The sequence below is a fragment of the Vombatus ursinus genome, unplaced genomic scaffold, assembly GCF_900497805.2.
Source record: "Vombatus ursinus unplaced genomic scaffold, bare-nosed wombat genome assembly UNPS02014820.1, whole genome shotgun sequence".
Classification (NCBI taxonomy): Eukaryota; Metazoa; Chordata; class Mammalia; order Diprotodontia; family Vombatidae; genus Vombatus; species Vombatus ursinus.
This window is the reverse complement of record NW_020954598.1, coordinates 20,413,729-20,424,891: the sequence shown is the minus strand read 5'-3', so window position 1 is coordinate 20,424,891 and position 11,163 is coordinate 20,413,729. Positions and strand designations below refer to the sequence as shown.

At 42.6% G+C, this 11,163-nt stretch overlaps 1 protein-coding gene across 1 annotated transcript in view; it reads left to right on the top strand.

Moving 5' to 3' along the window:
• The first annotated feature begins 3,711 nt into the window (after nt 1–3,711).
• Nucleotides 3,712–11,163, top strand: part of ALAS1 (5'-aminolevulinate synthase 1) — a 29,489-nt gene continuing 22,037 nt past the window's right edge. Inside the window, exons 1-2 of the mRNA XM_027836895.1 lie at nt 3,712–3,789; nt 4,632–4,916. The gene's annotated coding sequence lies outside the window, so the exon portion shown is untranslated. The remainder of the gene's footprint in view (nt 3,790–4,631; nt 4,917–11,163) is intronic.

Genomic DNA, 11,163 nt, shown 5'->3' with positions numbered 1-11,163 from the left:
ATTCCAAGAGTTAGAGGTGAGGACAGAGAACATTCCAATGCTGCAAAAGCTTAGAGATGGATGATGGAATGTTATGTATAAGGAATAGCAAATAAGCCAGTTTGACTGGAGTGAAGAGTACATAAAAGGTAATAATGTGAAATCAGTCCAGAAAAATAGTTTGGAATCAGATTGTGAATTAATGAAGTGTCAAAGAAATCTCTACCTTATCCTAGAGGCAATAGGAAGCCATTGATATTTCTTGAGCGAGGGGATATGGTTAGGACTATGTTTTAGGAATATTAATAGCAGCTACATGGAGGTTAGATTGTAAAGGAGATAGACTAGAAACAGGTAGTCCAATTAGGAAGCTGTGGCAGTAACTAGTAGAGAAGCAATGAAGGCAGGAATAATAGTTGTGTGAGTGGAGAGAAGGGGGTGGATGTGAGAGATTCTGGAGAGGTAGGTAGAATCAACAAGACTTAGCAACTGATTGGTTATGGAGGGTAAGGGAAAGTAAAGCATGGAAGGTGACTCCTAGGTGGCAAACCTGGGTGACTGGAAGAATGATAACACCCTCGACAAAAATAGCGAAGTTAGAACATGCTTGGGGTGGAGACTCCTGATTATGGGCCAACTGATGCTCAGGAGGATGAATTCTTGTTAGGGGAGTTGTCCTTTTCCATGGATTATAAGTAACTGATAGTAATAGCAGGAGAGGCAACATTCAGTTCCCTTAATCCACCACCCCTCCAGTCTACAAAATTTCTTTAGTTATTTAGCTAAAGTGAATAATTGGACAGACCAGTTCACTCTTTCACCTGTTTTCTTGAGCCTTCTTTTTTTTTTACTTTGTCATTATCTTATTTACTCATGTGTTGTACATTTTTATGTATTAATTTATGTATGATTTTTTCAGTAAAAAAAATACATATTCAAGAAAAAAAGGATTGAACAATGAACAGAGTTTGGTATGTGTTGAGCCTTCTTTAGGAGTATTATGACAAAACTTGGAGGGAAGGATGTCCCTTTCCTCTCCTCAGGAATAGTTGATAACTTATATCAGAAGTATATAGTAAAGGTAGAAATTTGTTTGCATGTGATCTGAGAAGAGACATCTTTTTTAAATTCATTTTTAACTTTCATTTTTTTAAAATTTTGAGTCCCAAATTCTCTCTCTCCCTCCCGCCCCTCTCCATCCATTGAGAAGGCAAGCAATATGATATCAATTACATATGTGAAGTCATGCAAATCATATTTCCATATTAGCCATGTTGCAAAAAAAAATTAGAAAAATAAAGTGAAAAAAAGTATACTTCAGAGTTCATCAGTTGAGGAGATGTCTTGAGAGTGGACTTTCTCACTCTCTTTTCTTTTTTCCCCACTCTTTTTTTTGCCAGGGTGCTGCAGAAGAAGCACGTGGCAGAAACAGATGTGTTCATGCCACTCAGCCTTAGATGGATGTCCAGCCTTGTGAGTGGCTCCCAAGCTCAAGAATTCAAATATAAGCCTTCTAGAGGGATATTTCCTCAGCAGAGTTTTTTTTAGAGAAGAAAGGAAATCACCAACATTACTTCCATTAACTGAATAACTAAAGTCATTTGGGGGAGGGTGGATTAAGAGAACTGGGCATGGCCACTCCTTCTATTACCATCAGTTACTTATATGGTACAGGTCCAATTGGAAAGGGATTACCAACTCAGCAGTTCCTAATGTTTACCTTCTGGGAGAAGTCTAAGCTATAGGTTGGTACTATAAGTCTTAAGGGACTGTGTAGAATTCTGGGAAAGAGAGAGTCACTAGAATTACAAAGAGTTGGTCTAAAAGCAACCCCAAGTTCCATTTTCTACCAAGGAGAGCCAATGGACCATATGACTGCTACATGTGTTGGTGTATCTGCATATGTACTTTTTTATGAATTCTTTGTGTCTTTTGCATTTTTTTGTGGAGTAAAATAAAGACTGTCCCATCCCCAATTTACATTTGTTACATGGAATGACAAACACCTGTTATCCATTTATGGGCTATAGCACATAGGCTTGAGGCTCATTCTCCCAACCTACACTTGTACTGGCAGGTTGGGTCCCTCGAGTGTGTATACTATACTTCTCCCCCTCCGGGTTTAGGGGTAACACTGAGGAACTGGGAATATCTTTCAACTAATGCTGTTTAGGTCATGAGTCCAAATTTGCTATATTCCATACAATATCAATCACCAGTCAATATTTCCCCAATATCATCTAACCAGTAAATAGGGCATCAAAATCACTTTAACCAGTTCGTCCTTCCTCAATGTCAATTAATTAAATAATAATCAATTAGCTTTTACAGAGGGATATGTACTGACAAGATAAAGCAAAACCTACTTTCTGATAGAGAGGTGATGAACTCAGGGTGCAGAGATATTTTGGGGGCATGACCAATGAGAGACTTTATTTTGCCCGATGATGTATATTTGTTTTGTTTTCTTTTGTTTTTCTTTCTTTTTTTAAGGGGGAGGGAGGTGGGAAGGAAGGAAAAAGGATTTTTTAAGTAAAAAAAAAATTTAATGAAAAAAGAAGATATATCAAGAACCAATGTCCAAAATCCTCCAAAACGGGAAACCAACTCTCCTCTATCACCTTACTCCCCGCGGAGAGTGGACTCAGACATAAGGAGCGACTACCAACATTTCATACCCCATTTTCCCCATTTCTGAGGGTTGTATTACCGAAGGGTGAGTAATTCTTTTGCTTGCAGAACATGGTGTCTTGTATGCTGGCTTGATCCACTTCTCTGCTTGGTCAAGCAAGTCTCCCCTCAAGGCTGCTGGCTCCTTACCAGCCTTGGCTTCTGGATCAACTAGAAGATTCTGTCATAGCCTCCATTTGCTGGACCCCCAGAGGCCCAGTTGGAAAGCCAGGGTGGGCCAGACCAATGGACAGAAGTTAACAGGCCGCTACCACCTCTGTTGCTCTTTCCCCCCCCAAAGACTTACAGAAGGGACAGACAGGCGGACAGAGGTAGGGGTAAAGGAAAAGAGAGAGAGAGAGACAGAGAGAGAGAAAGAGAGAGAGAGAGAGAGAGAGAGAGACAGAGAGAGAGAAAGAGAGAGAGAGAGAGAGAGAGAGAGAGAAAGAGAATATTCATCTGATTAAGCCTTTTCTAAGACCCTCATTGGCCAGTCCTCCCCTCCCCTTATAGAGGAAACCTCAATCCAAACCTCAGTCCAAGGTTTTTTAGGGGATTTTCCTAAAATAACTAGGTAGGGCCATAAGTCAATAATCATGATCCCTTTTGGAGTCAGACTCCAGGATCAGACCCACTCCCTGTTTTCCCAGAGTCCTGAGGGGTCTTGGGTCATAGGTTACAGTTTGGGTGGGAGGCAAAGTGTTGGAGCAAATAAATGACAGGCCTTGGAGTCAAAAGGATCCAAGTGAAAGTCTTGCCTCATATGTGTTACAGCTGTGTGACACTGTCTCTCAGAGACAGAGGCAAATCTCCAGGACTCTTTTAAGCTCCAGGCAGGTTGCTGACAGACTTCTGTGACATACACTGGAAATTCCCTACACAGATGAAATCGCAAGTCTTGGGAATCATCCCCCCTAAAAAAATAATGATAAATAAATGAACAAATAAGTAAATGAATGAATGGATATACAGAGAAAGAAGGAAGGAAGTAAAGAAAGAGAAAGAAATGAAATAACCTTGGGCAACTTCCTTGTCTCTCTAATTCTCAGTTTCCTCCTTTGCAAAATGAGACTCGGGTCAGTTGGTCTCCAAGCTCCCCTCCCAGGTCCCACCTTCCGTGACCAGCTGTGCCTCTGAGAGGTAAGTTGTCTGTTGGCTTATCAGTTGGTGCTAGTAAGATGCAAGCCCTCTAGCAAAGGGAAGCAGTTAATATTTCACAAGTCTTATATTTCATACCAGGAAGTCAGGCTCATCAAAATCCCCCCCGCCCAGTAAAAGAGAGAAACTTGGCAGACTGATTCTTAATAAAGGCTTGAAAAATTGAATTTAATTCGAAAGACATTCATTATTAAGCACCTACTATATGCAAGGTGCTGGGCTGGGAAAAGAAGCAATCCATCTCTGCCTTCGGGGAGCTTATGTTTTACTGCCTCTATACATAGATACATAGAGCAAGGGAATTGGGGGAGAAAGAGATCTTTAAAAGTGCTTTGCAGACCTTAAAGTGTTCTAGAAATGCTAGCTGTTATCATCATTATTAACTAAGGGGACCATGGAAGGTTTGGGGAAGAGGGAGTCCCTGAGTTGAACTTGGAAGGAAGATTGAGAAGGAGTTGCAGGAATTCATTCCAGGTGACACGAGCAAACGAGATTGGATGTGGAGTCCAAGGACCAGCTATTTGGCTGGAATGGAAGGGGAGTAGAATAAAATTAGGGAGGAGGATTTGAAGAGGAAAGATTTGGAAAAGCAAAGTGAGGAGGTGGATTCAGTTAGGGAGGTGTGAAAGGATTTCTGTGTCACAGTGAGGGCCCAGAAGAGATTAAATAATATAAATTATGTACAAAATTATGTAAATTTGTGGTTCCAGGTAGCTTAATCTGGTGATTTTCTCTGGCTTCCTTCCCTGTTTATCTTGGTGAGTCAAGCCTGGGATGTTGGACTCCACACTGTTTTTTCTGCTTTATGTTTCTTTCTTAAACAGAGGTGACTGAATGGTCAACCTGAGATTAATAGTTCCAGCCTTGAAGGCAGCCTTTGTGAGTTCAGGAGGTTGGAGACCCTCATTGGGAAACGATGGGCAACAGGAGGAGCTTCCATGGTGGATATTATAACCACCATCAGGAGGATGAGCCTGACACCTAGTCTGTCTTGCCAGAAGGGAATTATTTGGACAGTGCTGAGCTGAGGTGAAACATGAAATGCTGATTTAAATTTTCTGCAAACTTCTTCATATTCTGATGTTTAAGTCTCAACCTCCTGGGAGAAGGTAATAATAGTTATAAAGTACGATTGTTTGTTTAAATTTTCCTACAAATGTATCCTTATGGGTCTTCTGTATGTTCAGCATTTCTTTTGTGTGAAGGAAATAAATAGTTGCTCATACCAGGAAAAAAAAAAAAGGAATGAAATAAGGCTGGAAAGGTTAGGCTAGAGCCAGATTGGAGAGCTTAAATATTAGGCTGAGGTATCTTAAAGAAGGTATCTTAAATTGTGTTCAGTCTTTTTTCAATAATGTCCGACTTTCTTGACCCTGTTTAGGGTTTTCTTGGCAAAGATACTGGAGGGGTTTGCCATTTCCTTCTCCAGATCATTTTACAGATGAGGAAACTGAGGCAAACAGGGTTAAATATCTTGCCCAGGGTCACACAGCTAGGTGTGGTACATGAACTCAGGAAGATGAGTCTTCCTTACTCCAGACCCAGCACTCTATCCACTGCTCCACCTAACAGCCCATCTTAAATTGTGAAGACTCTTAAATACCAAGTATAAAAGTTATCCCAGAAGGAAGAAGGAACCAGTGAAGATCTTAGAGCTGGGGAGTAACATGGTAAAGAGACTGTACCTTAGAAAAACTATTCTGGCAGATGTGGGAAAAAATTGGAAGGAGGGAGACCAATGAAAAGGTTATTAAAATAGTCAAGATGCAAGGTGACAAGAGTCTGCATGAGTCTACACTCTACATCCATGTCCATGTGAATGAAGAGATGAGGACCTATATGAGATCTGTTATGGAGTTAGAATCAATAAGACCTGATAACTAGTTGGATGTGGAGGATGAGGTATAGGTAAGAATCCATTTCTAGTTCTAAATCTATTATCCTCTGACTGTGGTCATGACCCTAGGTATCTGGGACAATGGTTGTGCTCTTAATGGAATCAGCAAGGTTTGAAATTGGGATGGTTTTAGGTAAGGAGATTTAACAGAGGAGGAGGAGGGGGAAAGACCAGCCGATAAGACCTTAGTCTCTGAAGTGCATGAGTTGTACTGTCCCTGATACAATCCTCACATGGATGTTGGGTGAGGTTGCTTCTGGATGTGCTTAATAGAGCACCACAATTTCTACTTTGGAGGATACACAGATATTCTATGATTGTTTCCCATCTGCTTGCCTTGCGGCAAAGAGAAGCCGTTTAACTGACTGCAGAGCTACAACTTCGTGTGCATACAAAAGGCCCTAATGGCTCAACCTTCATCTCCTTTTCCTGGTGGTGATGGAGGGAATAACTGCTGTAAGCCATATGTGTTAGTTACATCTATTCTTTGACTCTCTACATTTGTTCTTTCCTTTGCTAATGGAAGGAGCTATGACCTAGTGAGCTTTGAAAAGTCAGAAGAGGGAATCTCCAGGTCCAGGAACTGGTCCAGAGTTTTTCAGCAGCTCAGGTCAGCCAAGAGGGGCCTGTGGGATCTAGCCTCAAAGTGAATCCAGCTGTTTTCTGCCAGCAAGGAGAGTGACTTCATGCATTGGCTATGTCACATTTAGAACTGAACCTGGTGGAGGCAAATACTTCCTAGTAATAACTTCAAGTCAGAGCCCATTCTCACTAGTGGTTCTGAAGGGGTAGAGGGTAGTATGCTCCATGCTTGGTAACGTATGTTCTGGCTGTAACTTCTTGGTAAATATCCCTTTGTAAGAGCTAATTGATGTTAACTTGTTAAATTGATAGTGAGTCACTTATCAGTGGGTCAATTAGTGATATAGGGGAGATATCAACTATACCTGGTAATTGATACAGGGGAGAACACACCTGAAAAGAGGCTCCAGCTAATAGCGTGACAGCCCCTGAGGGGTACCCCTAGAATCCTGAAGGGGAGATATAACCAGCTATAAGACTCTAGGGACTAGATTTGCTCAGGGAAGTGGAAGTTGAGATAAGAGCTCCTAGAGTCTCAATTGGCTACAGAGATAAAGAATTGAATCTGAATCTGACATGCTGATGGGATGGCCAAGTAGAGATGTCCAACAGGCAGTTGTAGATCTGAACAAAGTTGAGTTGACTCAAATTGAATTCAACAGGCCTTAGTTAAAACCACACACACACACACACACACACACACACCCCTAGAAAAGCAAAGTCCACACAAAAATAAAATAAATTTGTAACTAGCTGATTCTGTAATCTTGGGAAAACCACTTAACCTGCTCTGGTTATCATTTTTCTCTTACACAAAATGAGGGGATTGGACTAGATTATGTCTAAAGCCCCTTCCTCTGGGCAGCTAGGCAGTACAGTGACCTGAGTTCAAACCTGGCCTCAGAAACTTCCCAGCTGTATGACTTTGGGCAAGTCACTTAACTCTAATTGCATCTTTAAAAAACATAAATAAATAAAGCCCTTCCCTCTTTTGAAGTTCTGTGGATCTATGTTTCTTTCTTGAGAATGACACTAGCCAAAGTAGAGAAGGGAAGGTAGTAGGTACAAATCTTGTCTTTGCTGCTTCCTTCCTGAATGACCTTGGGCAAATCTAGTCCCTTTTCCAGGCATTCGTTTTCACCTCTCTAAAATGGGGACGTTATAAGCAGTGACCCCTAAAGTCCCTTCCAGCCCTGATATTCTAAGGATTCTATAATTCTGGGGTTTTTGTGCTCAAGGACTTTCTACTGGAGTGGAGAGGTTTGAGTGGACAGTTAACCAATCAGTCCCTCCTGAACGTTCCTTTCCCCCGCCTAAGCCTCCCCCTTCCCACCACCATCACCTTGCCTACCTTATGCTGTCTGATGCTGTCTGAGAGAGAGAAGGGAAACAAGAAGAGCAGAGCCCTACCCTGGAGCACCTCATTACTCAGCGCTGTCTTCCTTATTCCTAGGTTCTGCCTTCTGTAGATAAACCAGACTTTCCTAACCTTCCTTCTAATTCCCTGGGTCTTTCCCCCACCTCCAGCCTCAGCCAAGTGAAGCTGGATCTTCTCATCTCACATTCCAAGGGAAACTCTTCACCCTCGAAATTTGCATTATGGGAGGTAGTTGAACCTGTTTCCCAGGCCATGCCCTATCCTGTAAGCCCCAAGAAAGCTGGCCAGCAGGCTGGGAAAGCCTGAGCATGAGGCTAAACCTGAGGGATATGAAGGGAGCTCTGTAGGCCTCAGCAGATTTTAAATTCTCCAGATCATCATAGGGCTATGTGGCAAGCCCAGTGTGTGGAACATAAGCCATGCTGCTAACACCTCTGGGGCCTGGGAGCCAAGTGAGAATGTAATAGTCCCCCAACTTCTGGTGCTGTCTCTCTAAGATTAAGCCCATTTACACTATTTTTGCCTTTCTTAGCATCACCAGCAGTAAAGAATTCTTGAGCCCTTCCCTACTCCTCCATCATCAGAGCCCACCAGGAAAGCACAAATAGTAAGTTTCTGTTCTTTACAAGTATACAAGAAGGTATGGGTAAGTGATGGGAGAACTGGGGGTAGCGGTGAGATCCAGAGGGGGTCCAAGTGGAGGCTTCTCACTTGAACCACTCAGAACGCACTGCCCACTCCCATCCTCTATCTCTAAAGGACACGACCCTGAGATGTGCTGACACAGACCAACGCAAGCACTGAGGCCCGTGGAGGCCAAGGTGAATGAATATTATCTCCAGAAATGGACGTCTGGCCTTGTCAGTGGCCTCACTGTTCTCTCCCCAGGCAGATTCCCTTCCTCTCATCCTACACCCAGCCCCCAGTCCCCTCTTCTCTACTGCCTCCCTCCAAGACTAATCGATAAGGAAAAATTGCTGACAGCAAGGTTGATCCGTTAGGATAGATGCCTTTTCTCTATCGGGAGCCACAGAAAAACACCAAATCTGCTTGGGGATGAGCCCTGTAAGTTAGGCTGAGATGTTGGCTCTGAACCAATAGAGAAGCTGATGAAAACAGGAAAACAGAATTGTATCCCTGTATAATACATCCAATAAAGAATGTGCCTGGTACGGCATTCTAGGTTTGAACCTTAGGCATTACCTTAGCTAAGTCACGTACCCGCTGAAAATGGACGTGCTAGGTGGCACAGTGGATAGATCACTGGGCCTGGAGTCAAGAGGACTCATCTTCCTGAGTTCAAATCTGGCACTTACTAGTTGTGTGACCTGGGCAAGTCCCTTAACCCTGTTTGCCTCAGTTTCCTCATCTGTAAAATGAGCTGGAGAAGGAAATGACAAACCACTGCAGTATCTCTGCCAAGAAAACCCCCAGTGGGGTCACAAAGAGTCGGACATGACTGAAAAATGACTGAACAACAATAAAATGGACTAGCTAATAACTGACATTCATTTAGTGTTCTTCAAGAGGCAGGGGGTTCAGTGTCACCAGATTAGGGAAAAAGGAGGTTGGGGAATGTTGACCATGGGGGAATGAATTCAGTCCAGACATCTGTGGATGGGGAGAAATCCACTGATGAAGCAGGTGATTAGAAGAATCTGAGTGGCCTTGAGGCCTCAGCACAAGCCTTTAGCTCAGAGCCTGGTAGTGGTGTGGCCTGGGGGCCTCCAGAAGCCTACCTACAAAGAGGTAGGGGGTGGTCTATTCTGGGGCCCAGAATAGAGAAAAAGGAATTCGAAGAAGAGAGGTGGACATAGAACTGACAAGATTTGTCAACTGATTAAATATGGGGCCTCCTTCCTTAGGTTATCTCTCTGGCTGTTGCTTTGGTTTTTGGTAGGTTTTTTGTTTTATTTTTTAGCATTCATTTTTAAAATTTTGAGTTCTAAATTCTCCGACTGTTCTTCTGAACTCTTACTTAAACCTTGTATTGCCATCTAATCTTTCCAGGGTTTGCTTTCCTTTGGACTTAACCATCATATTACTCCCTTTCATATAATCCAAATTCACCAAAGTCAGTGTACAGTCTTCCATCTCTACACTTTCTGACGGTCCATTCCCCCATGCCTGGAATGCATTCCTTCCTAACTTCTGAATCTTTAGCTTTCCTCAAGTCCTGGCTTGGGTGCCACTTACTAGAGTAAGCCTTTCCTGAGACAGTTTAATGTCATGGAAAGAGTGATGGATCTATGTGTTGAAGGACTGATGGGAATCTACACGGTCTGTAATTTCTTCAATCAGTACAAATCGTGTTGCCAGTAGGGGCAGCTAGGTGGTGCAGTAGATAGAACTCCAGCCTTGGAGTCAGGAGGACCTGAGTTCAAATGTGACCTCAGACACTTAACACTTACTAGCTGTGTGACCCTGGGCAAGTCACTTAACCCTGATTGCCTCATTTTGCAGGAAAAAAAAATTGTGTTGCCAGCAGATAATCCCCAGCATCTGAGCAATCCCAAAATCTTCTCAGGAAGACATGATAACAACTGCTGTAAAAAAAAAAATTGTAAAGAAAAATGGGAAATGAAAGATCAAACTGATTTTGGTATGTGAATATAATGGAATATCGTTGTGCTCTAAAAAATGAGAAATATGAAGACTTCAAAGAAATATAAGATGACATTGGAGGGCAATACAGGAGCAGTGAAGAGCAAGGCTTAGGTTGGTTCCCCAATTTCTTGTCTAAATCTCTTCCTGTTTCTCCAGCTCTGGAACCACAGTTCCTCTCCTCTCTAGATCGCTGGGGATGGGAACTCAGTGATGTCCAGAATAAATTCCTCTCTAGGAATGCAGGCTTCATTCCTTTCCAGGCTGCATTTCTGACTCGCTCCATCTTGCCATAGAAAACTCTTCACCTTGGAAGTTCACTCCACCCCTGGACTTCATATACTAGAAGTACCCTCTACCCCTGTGTGCTCTCTTTCTGTTTGGCTGGTTCCTTCCAGAAGCTACATTTAAGGGAAATGCTCAGACCAGCCATGTCTTCATTCCTCTCCAGGCTATGCTCCTGATTTTCTGGACTTTCCCCACCATGACTCTATGCTGGGTACCTTCATCTCTTTCATCTCTTCCCCTGCCCCCTCCTGCTTTTTTGCTTCTTTTGCTGTAACGTCTGCCATTAGGGAATGTAAGTTCCTCAGGATGATTTCAGAAAAACCTGGGAAAACTTACACAAACTGATGCAAAGTGAAGTGAGCAGAACCAAGAGAACGTTGTACACAGTAATAGCAATATCATATGATGAACAACAATAAATGACTTAGCTGTTCTCAGCAATACACTGATCCAAGACAATCCCAAAGAACTCGTGAGAAAAATGCTGTCTGTCTCCAGAGAAAGAAGAACTGACAGCCTCTGAATACAGGTTGACGCATACTATCTTTCTCTTTCTTTCTTTCTTTCTTTCTTTCTTTCTTTCTTTCTTTCTTTCTTTCTTTCTTTC